This window comes from Acinonyx jubatus, chromosome D3 (genome assembly GCF_027475565.1).
Source record: "Acinonyx jubatus isolate Ajub_Pintada_27869175 chromosome D3, VMU_Ajub_asm_v1.0, whole genome shotgun sequence".
NCBI lineage: Eukaryota > Metazoa > Chordata > Mammalia > Carnivora > Felidae > Acinonyx > Acinonyx jubatus.
In genome coordinates, this window is record NC_069392.1 from 71,633,712 (window position 1) to 71,653,513 (window position 19,802).

Here is a 19,802-nt window from a genome sequence, read left to right on the forward strand (position 1 = left end):
CTTTAAAACAAATAGTTTGCATACACTCAAACAAGGCATTACTTTGATGATGAAAGTACAATGGATGTTAAAAATGCGGATTTTAAGTAGGTGAACATGAAGCTAATTTGGGTTGACATGTTCCAGTTTAGCTAAATCTTCTGTTAGACAAATTCCAATGGAGGCAGAAGAGATGAATATATCATCAGGTAATAAACTTCTAATCGCATATATGTTGATCAGACCTAGTATTTAGTATTTGCCTATAAAGCATTTCCAAAGAGATTCTGCTATAATGACTGAATCGCACTGATTTGATTAATGCTGCCATTTGCAAGAAAATAGCTTCAATGCTAAGTAAAATAAGCCTTCTAAATTTTTATAACTAATATTTTAAGAAACCGTTGATTCTACTCGATTATACTTACGAAAGGAGTATTTTTCCTTTGTGTTAAATATGGAAGCTTAGTCATTTTATTTTCTTTTTTAATTTTTTTTTTTCAACGTTTATTTATTTTTGAGACCGAGAGAGACAGAGCATGAACAGGGGAGGGGCAGAGAGAGAGGGAGACACAGAATCTGAAACAGGCTGCAGGCTCTGAGCGGTCAGCACAGAGCCTGACGCGGGGCTCGAACTCACGGGCCGTGAGATCATAACCTGAGCCGAAGTCGGACACCCAACCAACCAAGCTACCCAGGCGCCCCTAGTCATTTTAACCTAAAATATAAATTAACTTTACTAAAGTGATTCCAACTTAAAAAAAAAAATGTATGGGAGAGTCAACTAAGAAAAATCTAAATGATAAATGTTCATGAAATTTGCTACAGAATTGATTAAATTACATGTTAAACAGTTCAGTATTTTTTGAGTTTTCCAGGAGTGAGAGGAAGGCAGCAGTATTAAGACTGCTGAATTGGAAATTTAAAGAAGATAATGAGTACAATTATAGGTTTTAAAAGTTGCAGTGTGAATATAAATTTTTATCAACCCCTTTCTTTTAGGTATATTTAAAAGTGTTAGGTAGAAAAAGAATTTTAATAAGACATTTCAGATTTTTGGTTGAGTATGAAAAAAATTTAACCTAATTCCAAAATTTTTTTGAGATCAAGGGATAAAAAGTGCAATGAGTATATGAAGACTCAAAACTCAACTGTATTTTCTTTAATACCAGTAGGAGCTTTACTTTCACTGTTCTCTGTGTTAGCACATTTCTGTGTCATAGAGATTTCTGACCAAATTGAGGAACACTGTCTTGGGTTTGTTTGGATTATATGTCTTTCTATGTTATTTCTTGTTGAAATTATAAATGTGGATTTTTTTTTTTTTTTTTTTGGTATCTAAAGTTTAAGCTAACATCTTGTTAACTTATATATAGCTATACCAAAATGTTTTTTGAAGATAAATCATGACACGATTCTCCCTTGCCCCATGTTTTGAATACATGGAATCACTCATAGGTTTGAATTTTTGTTTTATCTTTCCTTTTCCAACGTGTACTGTGTGTCTCAAAACCTATTTGGTGGAAGTGCTATGAAGAAGTAAACTTGCCAAAATGATGCAAGTACTGTGAAAAGAGACAAAAGAAGCAAAAGGCCAATAAAATTGATGATTCATGAGCAATTGAAGTTTCTTGAAATGTGAAAGAGTGTGTATCATTCTGTTCCATGTACCAATTGGATGTTTTATACATGGTTATATATTGTGTTAGTTTGTAGTGCCGATCATACAATGATTGGTGCAAACCTGGTTCTGAATATGTGAACGAACACATATTCAGGTTATATTGTTAGATTTTTTTCCCATGACATTTGAAATTATTCCTTTTCTGTTTCCCTATTTTCTTTCTTCTTTATATTCATCTGTGGCTAAGATTGTTTTCCTTTTTTGAACAAAAATACCTTAGCTTTTTGCCCTCCCAGTTTGTTTTAGACCAGACTTCTATAACCACTTTTCTCACAATGTAGCAACTTTTCTAACGATGTAACAAATGTATCTGTCCATTCTTCATTATCTTAACTAAGAGGAGTCCATTTGTCTAATACCTATTTATTTTTTAAATGTTTATTAATTTTTTGAGAGAGGGAGAGCACAAGCGGGGTAGGGGCAGAAAGGGAGAGGCCAAATCTGAAGCAAACTCCAGGCTCTGAGCTGTCAGCCCAGAGCCTGATGCAGGGCGCGAATGCCTGAACCAGGAGATCATGACCTGAGTCAAAGTTGGATACTTAATCGGATTGAGTCACCCAGGCACCCCTGCCTAATACCTATTTCAACCTTTAACGTTCCTTCCCTCACTTTCAGCCCTTACATTGAAGAGTGGCTGACCGGTCTGCAAGACACTGTTGTAACACTAACACTATAACATTACTAATCTACTTCAGAAATTTGCTGTAAATTGCATTACTCATTCTCCCAACTTTCTACGTATATTCTCACTTTTGTGGATGTTATTTCCCATACTTGAAATACTTAGTTTTCTTTCATTCTGGTTATGTAAAGCTTACTCCAGAATTTCTTTAAAGCTCTAACTGAATGTTGTATTTTCTTTTCCAAATATTCTAACGTTCTTTCAAACTGGGTAGGTTGGCTTTCCTTTTTCCTCTCCCATCATTCATTTAGCTATTATATTTCTTGCTTTTGTTATGAATAATGTCTCTCTACCACATTGTGTCCCTAGGGGAGAGAATGTCTCAAGAGTTAGAGGATTGATTTTCATCTCCTTGATAAGATAGTATCTCTTAACATTACTTTGTATAACCAGGAACGTGTAAACTTAAAGTCGTGATTGATAATTTTAAGCGTAGTTCTCCCTATAAGAGTGTAGGCTCAAGAAAGGACAGATCATACTGTTTTATGTGATGTTCTGCAAATCCTTAAAATGAAGTAAATTAAGCCTATTTTTAGATGTTGCTGGTGCTCTTTATCAAATAGGATCAACATTTGTGTACTTTGGATGATGTCTGTAAGCCTTCTAACCTCTTGAGCTCTCAAAGCTAAGATTTTTTAGTTTTATATATTTTGTATTTCATCATATATACAAATTATTTTACAGATCTAGGGCTATGTCTAGGAAAGCTTTCAGCAGCTGGTTTTCATTGTGTTCTTTTGAGCTTGGCTTGATGGGAAACTAGCATTCTGGGTCCAATCTAGAAACAGGAATGACATAGTGATTATAACAAGAGAAATTTAACATGAAAAAGTTTTAAACTGTGACAAAAGAAATATGAGAATTCTATATGGTACCCCAGAACTGAGGGGGAGTACCCAAGGAAAAGGTATCCTTGGGTGCCTGTTGGAAGTAAGGAGCTTAAGATTTGGATTCAGATCTCACTGAAGAAGGGGTAGCTGTAGCCTACTGGATGGCAGAGAAGTTTACTGGTTTGGCCAGCCCAGAGTTGGTCTTCAGTCACTAGGCAAATAGGAAGTCACCCTCCAAGGTTCAGGAAGGCTGTAGCTAGTTACTGGGTGTGTAGGCACACACAGGCAGGAAGGGGTCTCAGTGTTGGCAGGACACCTGAAACATGAAGTGTTTGTGTTGGGAGGGTCGCAGGAAGGTGATTACCAGCCTGGTCCAGATCTGTGAGTGCCAAGAAGACCCATAACATTCTGGGATTGTGACTGGGAAGAGATCAGAGGTCTTCATACCCACCTGGTTTGCTGATGGTGCAGCTGCCAGAAAGCAGTGGGAGAGCCCCTTCAGGGTGAATTTGGAACTGACAGACTGTAGATTGATAGATTTCGAAAGGTTTTGGTGGGAGAGAACACATATGGAAGATACAAAATGCCTCACCTATCTCTGCCCTCTGTTTTGCAACATCTTATATAGCCTATTCAAACGAGAACTAGGCATAAAGGTAAGGTAGCAAGAATGTCAGGTCATTTAGAAAACAGGTAAAATGAGAGAACATGGGCCAGTGTTTTAAAAATCTAATGATCGGTGCCTGGGTGGCTCAGTTGGTAAAGTGTCCAACTTTGGCTCAGGTCATGATCTCATGGTTCGTGAGTTCCAGCCCTGCGTGGGGCTGTGTGCTGACAGCTCAGAGCCTGGAGCCTGCTTCACATTCTGTGTCTTCCTCTTTCTCTGCCCCTCCCCCGCTCACGCTCTGTCTCTAAAAATGAATAAAATGTAAAATACCTAAATAAATAATGAATTTGGAAACTTAATAAAATAGTTCTGAACTAGAGATCTGGGACTATGTAAGTATTCTGGAATTAAATGAATTATCCTCTTAATCAGAATATCAGACAGGAATACAGTATATTGCTTTCATTATTTTTCATCAAGGTAGCCACATGGCTTTAAATGAATGTTTCGGGAAATGAAGTTTCCTGAAATTGGAATGCTTTGTTTTATAGTATATTTTTGCTTTAATTAAACAACTTTTTGCTTTTCTGTGTCTTCCCCGTATTGCTCTTAATTTTTCCCCTCAAGATCATCTCACATGTGTATTCAGTCTTCCAAGTATTGAAATCAACAAGAGTAATGCTCTTTCCATCTGTCAGGCTAAGTATATCTAGTTTCTAAAGTATTTCTTTAGACAAAGTTTTCATTATTGTCTCACTTTGTGGATGTTCCCTAGTTTTCAATATTTTGTTGTTTAAGAGCCTGGCTTTATTTTACAAATGATCCAGAGCCCTACTTAATAGCAAAACTAGAGTATATCCTTTATTTATTTTTTTTTAAATTGAGTTATAACTAAAAGTTTGATGTGTACAGCACGATAATTCGATATTTATGTATGTTGTGAAATGTTCACAATAAGTCTAGTTAACATCCTTCCACTTTTTAAAAAATTTTAATTCTAGTATAGTTAATATGCAGTGTTACATTAGTTTCAGGTGCTCAATATAATAATTCAATTCCATCACCCAGTGCTCATCATCAGTGCACTCCTTAATCCCCATCACCTATTTCATCCATCCCCACCCACCCACCTTCCCTCTGGTAACCATCAGTTCTCTGTAGTTAAGAGTCTGTTTCTTGGTTTGTCTCTTTTTTTCACTTTGTTTTTCTTATTGCCACCTGTAGCTAGTTTTTTTTTCCTTTGCTGAGGTATATAACTGATAAAATTGTAAGATATTTAGAGTGTGAATTGTGATGATTTGATATACATTATGAAGAGTGCCCCCATCTAGTTACTGCACCCACCATCTCATATATCTCTCTATTTTTTTCTTTTTGGTGAATTATTTTTTTCCAATGTGGCACCAATATGCAACATGCAAAGAGTAGAATGGAACCCTACATTCGATTCTTTATTACTCCATCCGGCTAGCATTTATTTGGCTCCTGGCTCTGTGCTAGATGTGTTTGGAGGTGGATGGAGGAGAGGGGAGTGCAGGGGTGGGAGAGGCGATGAATAAGAAGGCATGACTGTCATGAGGAACTCATGGTGGAAAGATGTAAACGGACACGATTACACTACAACCGGTAAGGGTTGTTTCAGAGGACTGAACAGCTGCTGTAAAGGCACAGGAGGTGGAACACCTAAGTGGTCTGGGGAGATCAGGAATTCTTTCACTCAGGAGGGAAAGCTGATCTGGAAAAATGAAGTTTGCCATCAGAGAAATTGGGTGGAAGGCATTTCAGACATGGGTGTAATGTGCAAAGACTTGAGCGCTAAAATGGTCTGATACAGGATTCATCGACTCAGAAGGGAATGTTGTATGTTTTAGTGGGAGACACTTGTGCTTTAGTATCAGGCTTCTGATTCTGCCGTTTATTAGCTCTTTGTTGTGAACAAGGTACTTGACCTTGCCCTTGTCTTTTGTTTTCCTTCCCATTTGTAACAGCTACTTTATAGCTTTGAGCATTAAATGGTGTAAGTTATGCCTGGCATATATGACATGGTGAATACTAGCTACTTATGTGGTAATGCATCCCGTTGAGGGAGGCACTAGGAGTAAGACGCAAGGCTGCTTCTGTCCTCATGCTTCCCGTTCTAGTCTCCATACTATTGCAAGACTTGTCCTTTAAAAACATGTCTGAGATGTACCTCTTCCCAGAATTCCCAGTGGCTTCCCATCTCAAAAGTAAATGTGAAGTTTCGACTATAGCCTAAGAAGTCCTGTGTGGTGTGCCAACACCTCTTCCCTCAGTCCCCAAACCGGAACATTTCCTACCACTGGATTTGCTCTCTGATTCAGTCACAGTGGTCTTGTTCTCAGGTAACTACAAATATGCTTCTGTCTCCAGGCTGTTGCACTGTATCCTACATCTGTGTGGTCTTTCCTCAAATACCCCATGATTCTCTCCCTCAGGTGTCTGCTGAAATATTTTATCACAGAGGCCTACCCTAACCCCCGCCACTCCCTATGCCGTTATTTATTTATTTATTTGTTTGTTTGTTTAATTTGTCTCTTTACTCCTTTTTTTCCTTAAAGTTGAGGGCAGAGACTTTGTTTTAATTCACTGTTTTCTTCCCAACAACCAGAGTTGTGCCTAGGATTAAAGTGATACATAAATATTGTTCTGTGAATGAATGAGGCTGAGAAAGTGGCCTGGGGTCCCATCTAAGACCCTTGGAATACTCAGCTAAGAATTTTTTCCAGATACTAAAACCAAATATTTTCCTTCTTTCCAGTAGTTAGTCCATATGACCTGATACCATCTTAGCGATTTTTTTTATTATTTATTTATTTATTTTTAATTTTTTTTTCCAATATATGAAATTTATTGTCAAATTGGTTTCCATACAACACCCAGTGCTCATCCCAAAAGGTGCCCTCCTCAATACCCATAACCCACCCTCCCCTCCCTCCCACCCCCCATCAACCCTCAGTTTGTTCTCAGTTTTTAAGAGTCTCTTATGCTTTGGCTCTCTCCCACTCTAACCTCTTTTTTTTTTTTTTTCCTTCCCCTCCCCTATGGCTTTCTGTTAAGTTTCTCAGGATCCACATAAGAGTGAAAACATATGGTATCTGTCTTTCTCTGTATGGCTTATTTCACTTAGCAGAACACTCTCCAGTTTTTAGTTGTTTTTTTTAAACATTTTTTAAAAAGTTTATCTTAGAGCGCAAGCTCTAAGGGGAGGGGCAGAGAGAGGGAAAGAGAGAGAGCTCAAAGTAACAAACCCATGAAATCATGGCCTAAGGCAAAACCAAGAGTCCAACCCTTAATGGACTGAGCCACCCAGGAGCCCCTAACTTGTTCAGAGGTATACAACTACTTTTACTGAGGTTCCTATGATATTTTAGTATAAAATAAGTTCTCAGGATATAGGTTTTATTTTTTTTATAATAATGCTTAGAGGGCTATTGATTTATTTGTATTAGGTTGCAATAGTAGATGCTGTTTGATTTACTGAATAATTGGGTTTTTGGATGAGACTGTAAGACAACAACAGAAATGAGCACAAAGAAGTCTCTTGGAAGGGGATTCAGAAGCTCTGATGACCATTATTGTGCATAACTTGGCTCATCCAGGGTTAAAAGGAACATGATCATGCCCCTGACAAACTAATAATTGAACACCCCTTCAAATAATTTAAATTTTGAAAAATTTGGGAGAGACTTAGGGGAAATATGAACAATTTTATTCATAGAGTTACTGGGGGTATAGCTCAGTGGTAGAGTATTTGCATAAACAGAGTTACTTATTTCATCGTTGCAAATTAAAGCATAATTGATTTGCTATTAAAAAGGAGCGAAGAGTAGCAACTGTTTCCCAAATTTCTGCTGTAGTTCTTGGTTGTGTGTGTGTGAGCATGTAGTTTTGAGTCAGATTTCTTAGGACAGTTTAAAATTTAAAGGTCATAAACCCTCCCTCCCCTACTTTGTTAGCTGTGGTGCCTTGGGCAAGTTGCAGCTTTAAATGAGGTAAAACTTGTAAAATGCTTACTTATTAGCACAGTGCCTCACACATAGTAGGTGCCCAGTGTTAGAAGCTATTGGTAAATACAATTTTTTCAGAATTTCAGCTGATCATAATGGTTGTCATGTAGCTGCCTGTGTGTGGATATTTTGTAGAAATAGATATGGGTCCGTGTTAGTAAGGACTGCTTAAAAATTTTCTCCCACTAGAGGGCACTGTCTTCTTTGGCAATAACAAGATTAAGAAACTGGCCTACTGCCCCTAATCTGGTTTTGAGCTCCAACCCGTGGCTCAAAGTTCTCCATTTATAACTCTTAAAGATTGTGCTAGAATCATTAAGAAATGATCTTTCTTATCTTCCCTTTCCTTCCCACTTAAAGATACGTGTTTTATTTATTTATTTATTTATTTATTTATTTATTTATTTTTGAGGCAGGAGAAACATCTTTCTCCATTCTGTAGACTGGATATATTCTTTAGACTTAAGACATTATGATTCTGGGGAGCCTGGGTGGCTCAGTCGGTTGGGTGGCCTCTTATCCTTGATTTCAGATCAGGTCATGATCTCATAGTTTGTGAGTTTGAGACCCACATCAGTGCAAAGCTTGCTTGGAATTCATTCTCTCTCTCTTTCTTCCTCTCTCTCATGCATGCAAGTATGTGCTCTCTCAAAATAAATGAACTTAAAAAAAGATATTATGATTCAGACCCTGACTCCTCTCTGCAGCATACTTCAGTCCCAGGATTCTTGTTAGACCGCTAATAGACTTGCATTGTACGAGGTCTCTCCCTTGTCACCCTCCTCCAAATTGCATAATGGAGGAGTATTTGGGCCTTGGCACATGCTTATGTCATTGTAAAGGGTTGGCTCTTGAAAGAAAAAATTGGCTTTGGGTCTTGAAGACACAGGCTTGACATCATGAACTGGGAGTAGAGGTTCAAGGGAAGTACCCTGGTTACTTATCATCCTTGAAGCCTCTTCCTTATACATATGGTTAAAGCAAACTTAGCTAGTAGACTAAACCAGTGGCCATAGCTTCCCCAACATCTCTTCATTTCAAGTCAGGGAGAAAAGAGAAGAGGTGAGGTGGTGAAGGAGAAAAAAGGTGGAAAAGGGGCAACAAAAGGTGAAGTACAAAGTTTGAAAACCTCACTATTTAGAACTAACACCCTGCTTGGGTTAATCTTTTCATGGATTAGTAGAAGTTTCTGATTCCTACCTCGTAACTATGCCTACAGAGTAACTTTGCGAAGGATGATATAACATCCATATCCTAGTCTGTATGTGACTTATCGTTTTCTCCCTTGGTTCAATCTGTATGCAGTGGTATGTCAATGTGAGGGGCCCAGGGACTATGTCAGGCCTCCACTTAGTGATGGCCACAAAAGGGAGTCCCCAAACATGAAAAGGTGAGCAAGGTATAGAGATAAGGGACTAGGAGGAGAGTGGACAATCTGCCAGGATGACTGGGTTGCTAAGAATTCTCTAAGGCCCAGTGGGAATAGCCGGGGTGGGGCTGGTGAGGAGGGCTCCCCTTTGAGTTATCTTCGTATAGTCCTGAGTTGTAAAATCCTCTTAGGAGCTGGAGCACCCGTAGCTCAGTTTTAGGTTCTAGAAATATCTAGATCTCATAGCATATTTTTTTCATAGCATTCTCTCTGACCCATAGTCTCAGATTCAAATGAAATTCAAGTCCAAATTTAGCATTAACTGCATAGCAGGGGTTTCTCTGACCTCACTTGTCAAGAATCCCCCAAACCAGGGCTTTGGTTCAATAATTTGAACAATATCTCATCCAAGGACTACACATTCTGACGTCAAATGAAAAGGGCAAAGTAGGAATACTTTTAATATTGACAGAGTTGAAATAATGGCTAAAATCAGAGACAGCTAAGGAGTTTCCTGAAAGCTGGCCAGTTGTTCAACACTGGTTCTGTAAGAACTAGCTTATACACGATCTAGTAGAAATAATCATCCTTCTAACGAAGCAGGATCTACCCTTCCTGGAGGAGTAACTAATAAATGGTGATTAACTGATTCTTAACACATACCTTTCTAATGATGGGGAGAATTTATATCTGTGTTCTAGACTATGACTCACAGGTCAAATGTAGTGTGCTGCTGGCTTTGGTACAGTCCACAGCTAAGAATTTTTTTTTTTTTTTACATTTTTAAATGATTGAATAGAATTTAAAAGATGAATATTTTATGACACATAGAAATAAAAAAATACAATATACATCAACATTACTAGCCTAAGTACTCATCACAATATTTCCAATTCATAGAAAAGCAACAAATTAGAAAAAAAATTGTAATAATCACAACAGAATTTCTTCACAAAAATAAAAAAATGAAAATGAGGCTGAAGCCGCGGTGTTTTCAGTGCCTTACTTGTTAGCCAAGTAAGCTAAACTGTTTGTTGATAGTGAGTTATTTAAATTGTGATTCATTACAGCAACTGAAGGAATGTGTTCTGAGAAAACAAACTTGTTTAAGACTATTAGCTTTTTGGGAAGAATAGCTGATCAAAGTGCTGATGGCATTGGGAGCAGTATCAATAGTCAATTAAAAATCAGGGCAAACTATTTCAATGGCTTTTCTTGGTTCTTGATGAGTCTAAAAGATGTTATGATACCAAGTTGCTTTTATTCCAGAAGTTAATGCTGAGCTTGAAGTGACAAAAGAATTAGCCTCTATGAATGGTCTGTTTTTAATTTTTTTTAATGTTTTATTATTTATTTATTTTTGAGAGAGAAACAGAGCTCGAGCAAGGGAGAAGCAGAGAGAGAGGGAGACACAGAATCCAAAGGCTCCAGGTTCTGAGCTGTCAGCATAGAGCCCAACGCAGGGTTTGAACCCATGAACTGCAAGATCATGACCCAAGCTGAAGTTGGACACTTAACCGACCGAGCCATTCAGGTGCTCCTGAAATTTTTCTTAATAAGAACAAGCCTCAGACATAATGGAACACTGAGTGGCTTTGGAAGTTAGGTATTGAGGCAGACCTCATAATGTGTCTTAATGAATTCAGGCTAAAATTGCAAGCTGGAACATCAGGTATATGCCAGTCTTAGACCTTGGTAAAGTTGTTTTGATGACAACTAATGTTTGAATCTTAAGTCATGTCAAACGCTTCTCGTGCTTTCAAATGTTAAAAAAAGAAGCAAGATCTCCACTCCTACACACGTTTGCAGGGGATGTATTTTTGAAGCTCAAGCTAATTTCAGCAACAAGTTTTGGACCTCCCTGTGACTACAAAAGGGATTTCCATATTTAAAAAAAAATCCAGTTAGTTGTACAATTGAAGAGATTTCACCTTACTTTCAGTTGAAGGTGATTAATGTGAGGACACACTAAAAAAGGAAAATATCAAGTGAAGAAACTCATAAAATTCTGTAAATGCTTCCCAAATGATAAATATGCTCAACTAAAATAATTTGCTTCTAGAGCAGTATCAGTGTGTGTCACTAACTGTGTGAAAAGATGCTTTAAAAAATGAAGTATGTAAAATCTCATATGGGTCAGCATTAATAGATGAACATTTGCAATTGGTTTTGATGATAAGGAGCATTAACTTTGGATCCCAATGAGGCAAAATGTTATTTCCCTCCAAAGAATTCAATTTTCTTCATTAATAGACTTGGTTATAAAAATTATACATATTATTATATTTTAATTTTATCAAAACATTGAAGTTTATTTTCTTTCTTGGTATGTAAGTACTTATGTAATATCTTTGATTTTACCTCTGCTTCTTGGACCATAAAGACTAAAATATTTACTATCTGGCCCATTATAGGAATTTTTTGTTGACCCCTGCACTAGAGTTATGTTTCTGCAATATTGGATTGAGGAGTAACTCTCTAAGTATATATTGAATCCCTACAGCCTTAGTGGTAGCCTACAACCACAGTGCCTGAGCCACTGTCCTGTTATATTTATTGCTGTGGTGTGTTGGCATTTTAAAAAATGTATGCATTCCTTCAAGGATTTTATCATAGTTGGTAGGACCATCTAGAAGTTTTTGTTTGTTTTTTTCTCCTGTGAGATGAACATTGGTTCTGTAATTATACCTTCTCTTTAGAAATTTATCTAATTTAGCCCTTGGGAATCCACAGGTGAGCCCTTCTTTTACTTGGTAATTGTGTGTAAGCACATGTACTGATTAACTGTTGAGCCCCTCTTTCTTCTAGTTCTATATGTGACCATTGATGCTCTCAGTCCTTCTTGGTTTGGGTATAGTATCTGCTTGCTCTAGGATTACTCAGTTCACTCACTGTTCCCTTCCCTGTGTTTACTGTGGTATCTACAGAGAAGTAAGTATATATCTATAATTAATTAATTAATTAAAAAGTTTATTTATTTTGAGAGAGAGAGGCAGAGAGAGAGGGAAAGAGAGAACCCCAAGCAGTCTGCACTGACAGTGCGGAGCCTGATGCAGGGCTCAATCTCACGAACTGGTGAGATCATGACCTGAACCAAAATCAAGGGTTGGACACTTAACCCACTGAGCCACCCAGGCACCCCAGTACATATGTATAATTTATAAACATATTATTAGTAGAATAAACAGATCCCTATATATTACTACTCTTCTACTTACAAAAATATAGAATACATTCTATTTATCCTTTTATATTACTTTTTTTCCTTTGAGTATCGTTGTAAACTTAGAGTATCATTGAACATTTCGCAGGTTCCATATATTTCAATTAACCACAACAGAATTTATTTGAAGCTGAAATTATCACAGTCTGGCTCGTGAAGGCTCTTGAAATCTTCCTTTGTGTTGACATTCTCGAAAACATGATTGCTTTCTGGAAACAGAAGGATGTTCCAGACCCTTCTTATTTTTTCCTGCCATATGATCTAGTCATAGCCTCTTTTCAAGGAATCAGGAGTTCTTGTTCCTCATGGCAGAGAAGTGTATTAGGGACCAAAATCTGGACACTAGGGGAGAACATGAGAGTGGATGGAGGGCAAAAGTACAGATACTACAGATGTCATTGGACTGTTAGTAGCGACGGAGCTGGAAATGCATACATGAGTTCACACTCATGTTTCTTATTTAGCTCATCACATTGCTGTACCATACCTGTTTTCTCATGCTTTGTTTTCTTAATACTGTTCTGTATATGATTTAATTGACTGCTTAGATTTCCCCCGATTTAACATTCTAGAAGGGTAAGATAGGGAGACTGATGAAGGGTGGGTGCATTGGTCACTAGTAGGTAATGGTTTTGGGGAAGAGGTATGAGTGTATGGAATGTAAAGATCATGTAGGAATAAATTCATTCATTTAAGCCTACTAAATGCCCCAAGTATTATGCTAAGCTTTGATGACAGCGTCTCTGCTCTGTGTAGTCTATAATCTGGCAGTGGAGGCATTCAAGGAACGAATAATTTTACCATGAACTGAGATGAGAACTTCATATGAAGCATAGAGGGTGTTCTGAGAATGTATTATAGGAGCACTTACCTAGTTCTGGGGTGTTAGAGTAGATAGAAGGGACAAGGAAGTGGCACTTGGCAGGTGAATGGGGAAGAACAGTGAACCATGTTCAGAAGGAGCTTGCTGTTCAGAGATATTCAGGGCTCACACAGGAGATGAAATTGTAGCTATTGAAGGCTTGTTGTTTTTTAAGAAATAATTTAAACTTTTTTTTCCTTTGTGAATTAAAAGAAAAAAAAGGGGGGGCCATAGGATCAAAGTTTATGGACTACATAAGTTCCGACTGTTAAAAAAGAAAACCACAGGTCCAAAATGGTATCCCTTAGGTTAAGGCCCCAAGTCAGTAAATCAAGACTTAATATCTAACCTGACTGTAGTTTCAACCCCTCAGGAATGTAACCTTTAAGCAATCAGCATGGAATTTCCTGGCCAAGACTAGGAAATATACTTATGGACCCCTTTGGTTCCCCTTAGGAACCTTGCCTAAAGGATGGAGTCCTTGTGAATAAATTTCTTCTTTTTTAAGAGATTTCTTTTAATATTTATTTATTTTTGAAAAAGAGAGAGAGACAGAGGGTGAGCAGGGTAGGGGCAGAGAGACGGAGGCACAGAATCCAAAGCAGGCTACGCTCCAGGCTGTGAGCTGTCAGCACAGAGCCCAACGTGGGGCTCAAACTCATGAGCCACGAGATCATGACCTGAGCTGAAGTCGGACCCTTAACCAACTGAGCACCCAAGTGCCCCAATTCCTTCATTTTTTAAATGCCCTTTCTGCCTGTAAAAAACCTTTCTTTTGTTTTTCTCAATGAAGCTCCCCTCTATTTGTCAGATGGGATGCTGCCTATTTAGGAGTCATTTAATAAAGCCAATTAGATCTTCAAATTTACTCTGTTGAATTTTTTTCCCCCTTACCAACACCCACGTACCCTAAGAGTAAGAAAGAAACAATTTATATTCCTTTTCTATGGGCACATAGCTTGGCACCAATAAAGCTGAGCCTCCCTTTTCTAGGAAATTTTGATCACCTTCTTAAAATTGCTCCCTCCCAAGCCACACACTTCTGCCTTTCCCTGCTTATTTTTTCCCCATAACACTTATCATTTTCTAATGTAGAATGTGAATTACCACTTTTTATTCATCTATTTGTTTATTCTGATCCTCTTCTAGAATGTAACCCACATGTGGGCCGGGCATTTTGTCATTTTCATTTACTGGTATATCCCAGGCAACTAGAATGACACCTGGCACATATGGGGCATTTAGTTAATATTTGTTAATTGAATGGATTTGAGCTGTGTGTGTGGGGGGGTGGGGAACATTTCCTCTGCCTTTCAAGTTTATTCTGGCTGGTCTAAGAATTAAATTAACATGAAACAGAAATTAACAGGAGAAAAATCAAGCAAATTTTGTAATAACACGTATACCTCCAGCATATATGGGAGAGACTCAGGAAAAGTAAGTAACTCCCATAATGGCCAAAACCATCATCTTAAATACCATTGTCAGCTAAAAATAAAAGAAGATGCTGGAATAGGGAGTCGTTTATGGGAAGTTACCAGGACACACCCAGTAAATAAGAGTAAGATTGTTATGCAGATTTAAGCCCAAGCCTTCTTGATAAGAGTTTCTTGAGATTGAGTCTTCTCCCCTCTTTCTGACATAAGGTGGGAGAAACACCCTAACTAATGATACTTCCCTTAGGGGAACTTCTACTTTGTTTTCAGAGTTTCTCTCATTGCTGCTGTTTCTTAAAAATAACCAGCTTGGGGCGCCTGGGTGGCGCAGTCGGTTAAGCGTCCGACTTCAGCCAGGTCACGATCTCGCGGTCCGGGAGTTCGAGCCCCGCGTCAGGCTCTGGGCTGATGGCTCAGAGCCTGGAGCCTGTTTCCGATTCTGTGTCTCCCTCTCTCTGTGCCCCTCCCCCGTTCATGCTCTGTCTCTCTCTGTCCCAAAAATAAATAAAAACATTGAAAAAAAATAACCAGCTTAAAATAATCAATAAGCCAAAGAGTATATCTTGGGGTGGCAAAATTTGCTCCCCTTCAGCTGTAATGGTTTCTGGAGTTGGACTCAGCTAGTTTTTTGTTCATATAATCACTCAGTGGCCTTCCTGGAGTTGTCTTTCTCTGTTAATATGTTTTTAGATTGGCACTATAAATTATATATGAAGCAACTTATTTGGGGAAAAATAACTGCAATGTTGAATATCCTGAATCATTATGTCCAAGAAATCTTGAAAAAATGGGAGTGTCGGGAAGCTAGCCGTCTAATGCTTTTTCTCAAAATAATTATATCCTCAATTCAAGTGTGTAGAGCTAGACTGTCTTAAGTCCATTTAGTCTAGCCTTAATTTTATACATATGAGGAAACTGACTTAACAAGGTTAAGGAAATAGTCCAAGATCAGATTGTCATGTAGAATTGAATGAATAGAATATTTTCATTTTCATTTCCTCCCTTCCTCCCTTCCTCCCTCTTTAGAAAGAGTGAGCACAAGTGGTAGCTGGAGATAGGAGAGAGAATATTAAGCGGGCTCCAGGCCCAGCGCAGACCTGGAGCTCAGTTGAGTGGAGCTCAATCCCATAATTCTGAGATCATGACCTGAGCCAAAGTCAAGAGTCAGACTGGCTTAACTGACTAAGCCACCCATGGGTCCTGAATATTTTCATTTTCTTAATTTCACAAGTTCAGAAATCATTCCCAATGGTCTCTGACAATTATTTTAGAAGCTCATACCCACATAATTCCTGTAATATTAGAGTTCTTCTTGAGAACCTGTTGGAATGGATAATGGTGGAGTATGGGAGCAGGGGGAGTATGTATTGAGGCTTTTTCCATTAAGATCTGGAATTTAAATGGATGGCATTGATTTTGAGGATATAAAATATTTAAAATAATTGCTTAATTTTTCTCTGTGGGGCCAGTAAGGTGATTTCCTCATCTCGATGACAGGGTACCATAAAACTTTATGTTTTTCCTGTTTGATTTTCCTTGTGCATTTGTTAGCTGGAATGAATCATTATATTGTAGAGTCTTTGAGGCAAGGGCCTATGTCATCTATGACTTTTGTGATCTCTGCAGTGTCAGGTTTATAGTACATCCTCATGTATCTGTGGTAGCCAGTGGTCATCTGAAAGTTGAACACCAGATAAGAAACATTTACATAATGAAGACATTGATCATTCTTGTTACTGGTAGAGATTTCAAAGGAAGTAATCAGAAAGAATTCCTCAACATTGTCTTATCAATCTACGCCACATGAACAATTATAAAAGGCAGATAACCTGGAGATGGAGGAAGTTGGGGAAACGTTCTTATTGGAACCTAGAACTTCCCTGCTAGTCATGTAAGCTCTAGTTGGCCCAGTTTAAGTAAAATAGTATTCTTTTATGATTGGATGTGTTCCAGGAAAATAAATTCAAGTCACTTAATGAAGAGTTATATCTTAATATATATTCAGTTTATCTTTTTGATAGATATTGCAACCAGCAGCTCTTAACACTTGCCAAATTTATTATTCGTATGCTCCTAGCCCTTGGAATGGAGATAAACATTTAAAAAATAAACCTGGCAGCAAACCTTAGTGAGAATAATGGCTGGAGATGGTATAAATATGTTTGTTTTAGTTTGTGGTAACAAATAGACTGCCCAGATGTATACTGGTGAAACAGAACAGAACTTTATTATTTGTTTATGCAAGAATTTGAAATGAGAGTTCTTGGTTGGTAAGTGGGTTTTGTCTACACAGTGAACTGTGGGTTTAGGCTCCTTCCCTCTCGTGGCTTTGCCATCCCCAGGCTCTCTCTGCATCCAGCTGGTGAAAGGCAGAGGGGGCATGGTGGGGGCTTACTCTCTTTTGTTTTTTTTGTCTTAGCTTGGAATAGAATTTCTGCTCATATGTCATTAACTAAAACTCAGTTACATGGCCACATCTAACTGCTAAGGATGTTGGGAAATATAAACTAGTCTGGGCCCAGGAAAAGAGGTAATGGTTATTTTTGAGGATTTTCTTTCTCTCCCTCTCCCTTCCTGCCTTCCCTCCCTCCTCCTCCTTTCTTCTCTTCCACCTGCCCTCCCTCCCTCCTTCCTTCCTTTTTCCTCTTCTTTTTTCCTTTTTATTTTAAGATAGTCATACACTTCAGACCTTGGCATTGCAGATATTCGCTGAATGGTTAACATCTACATAACCATAGAACAGCTTTCAAAAGCTGGCACAATACTATTAGCTGAACTTACAGACCTTATTCAGATTTCACTAGTTTTCCCCCATAATGTCATTTTTCTGTTCCAGGATCCAGTCCGTTTAGTTGTCATGTTTCCTTAGTCTCTTGCCTTTTATGACCTTGCCACTTTTGAAGAGTCAGTAATTACTGTCAGTAATTATGTAAGATGTCACTCTGGGTTTGCTATATGTTTTCTCGTGATTAGACTGAGGGTAATGCATTTCCAGGACGGCTACCATAGACCAGAGATAATCTGCCCTTTTGGTGCATCATATCCAAGGGTATATGATGTCAGCATGTATCACAGATGATGCTAACCTTATTCACTTGGCCAGGATGGTGCATCCCAGGATTCTCCACGCTGAGCTCACAATCTGCCCTTTTGTGTAATTATCGAGTATTTAGGAGCGATACTTTAGGAATATACAAATATTCTGTTTTCAGCTTAACCTTTCAACCAGTAATTTTAGCACCCATTGAGGGATCTTGCCTGCAGCAATTATTACTTTGATATTTTAATGGTGATTTTCTATTTCCTACATTAAAAAATGGATTTTTGTGGGGCGCCTGCGTGGCTCAGTTGGTTAAGCGTCCGACTGCGGCTCAGGTCATGATCTCGCCTTCAGAGTTTGAGCCTCACATCAGGCTCCGTGCTGACAGCTCAGAACCTGGAGCCCGTTTCAGATTCTGTGTCTCCCTCTCTCTCTCTGCCCCTCCCCCATCATGCTCTGTCTGTCTGTCTCTCTCTCTCTCTCTCAAAAAGAAATAAACATTAAAAGCATTTTTTTTAAAGTAAAAAAAAACAACAGATTTTTGTTAGATATCTGATGGTTACTGATAGATATTAAAGATTCCTGCCTTCTTCCCAGCACTGCCCAGTTTGGAAATTAAAGTGATCATGGTTTAAATAATATTAAGTAGATTAGAAGAAGATGAAGGGGTTAAAAGAGAATATAAATATAAAAAAGAATATAAAAGATTATATTGCTTCTGCTTTGTAGTACTTAGATATGGTCCAGATAGGAAGCTCCTTGGAATGTCAGTAAGAAAACCTGGGTTTTAGTTAAAATTCTACTAGCTTGGGGCGCCTGGGTGGCTCAGTCGGTTGGGCGTCCGACCTCGGCTCAGGTCGTGATCTCACGGCTCTGTGAGTTCAAGCCCCGCATCGGGCTCTGTGCTGACACCTCGGAGCCTGGAGCCTGCTGCAGATTCTGTGTCTCCTTCTCTCTCTGCCCCTGCCCCGCTTGCTCTCTCTCTCTCTCTGTCTCAAAATAAATAAACGCTAAAAAAAAATTAAAAAAAAAATTCTACTAGCTTAATGTAAGCAGGTCTTTTTACTCTAATTTTAAAAATAAGGACAATTTATATATTGTTCAGGGTAACAGGTGAGAATGTAGTAATTTGAATTATTATGAGGGCTCATAGATGGTTTATGAGCTCAAGTGTCCTTATGCTATGGTAAAGTATAGGTATTACAGTGAGTCTACTTGTACTTATTAAAAGGAACCAGACGGACATTAATTGGGTATGTACTGTATACAGGCACTGTGCTAAGTGCTTTATGTATATTAACTCGTTTAATCCTTTCACGCTTTTACGTGACCCCAACATTACTAACCCCAATGTATGATTGAAGAACTTGAGGCACAGCAAGTTTAAATGGCTTGCCCCAGGTCACACAGCTAATAAGTGCAGAGTTAGGATCCAAACCTTGGTGGTCTGGCTCCGGCATGTGCACTCTTCGCCATTCCTCTATAAACTCGTGCTCTGGTTGTAACTATGGGCAGGGCTGATGTTCACCTAGCACGCATTCATCTAGTGATCATGGCAACTAACGACTCCTGTTCTGACTGCTCAGTGCCTGTGCCCTCGAGATGGTTAAATCTTTTGGGTACAAACCTGGCCACTGATGAATAAAAATGTTTGCATTTCCTAGTCATGTTTGAATTGGGCAAGTATTATAGTTGACAGCGTAAGTGAGCCTTAGGAGATGTTTGTAGGTGTTTATGTTTGGAGGCACACTAGCTTAATCATTTTGAAGTCAAAACAAAAGTATGGGGCATGTCTTTGTTAATTGTTATTTCCAATTTTGAGATACTGACCCATGTTTGTCTTTGCCCACCACATATAAGTAGTATGGCACTTGTTTACACGTGATGATTACACGTGGGATTAGGTGTATCGCAAAAAATGGGCTGTTGGAAAAGTGGGGTCACTAATGTTCTTCTCTTTGTAGAAGTGCTTGGTGATTTGGCTGCTATTTGCAGACTCTGGTTCAGTCTGCAGTTCTGCCTGCTTTCTTCCTGGGCTGCCAAGCATTTCTGGTCTGGCAGA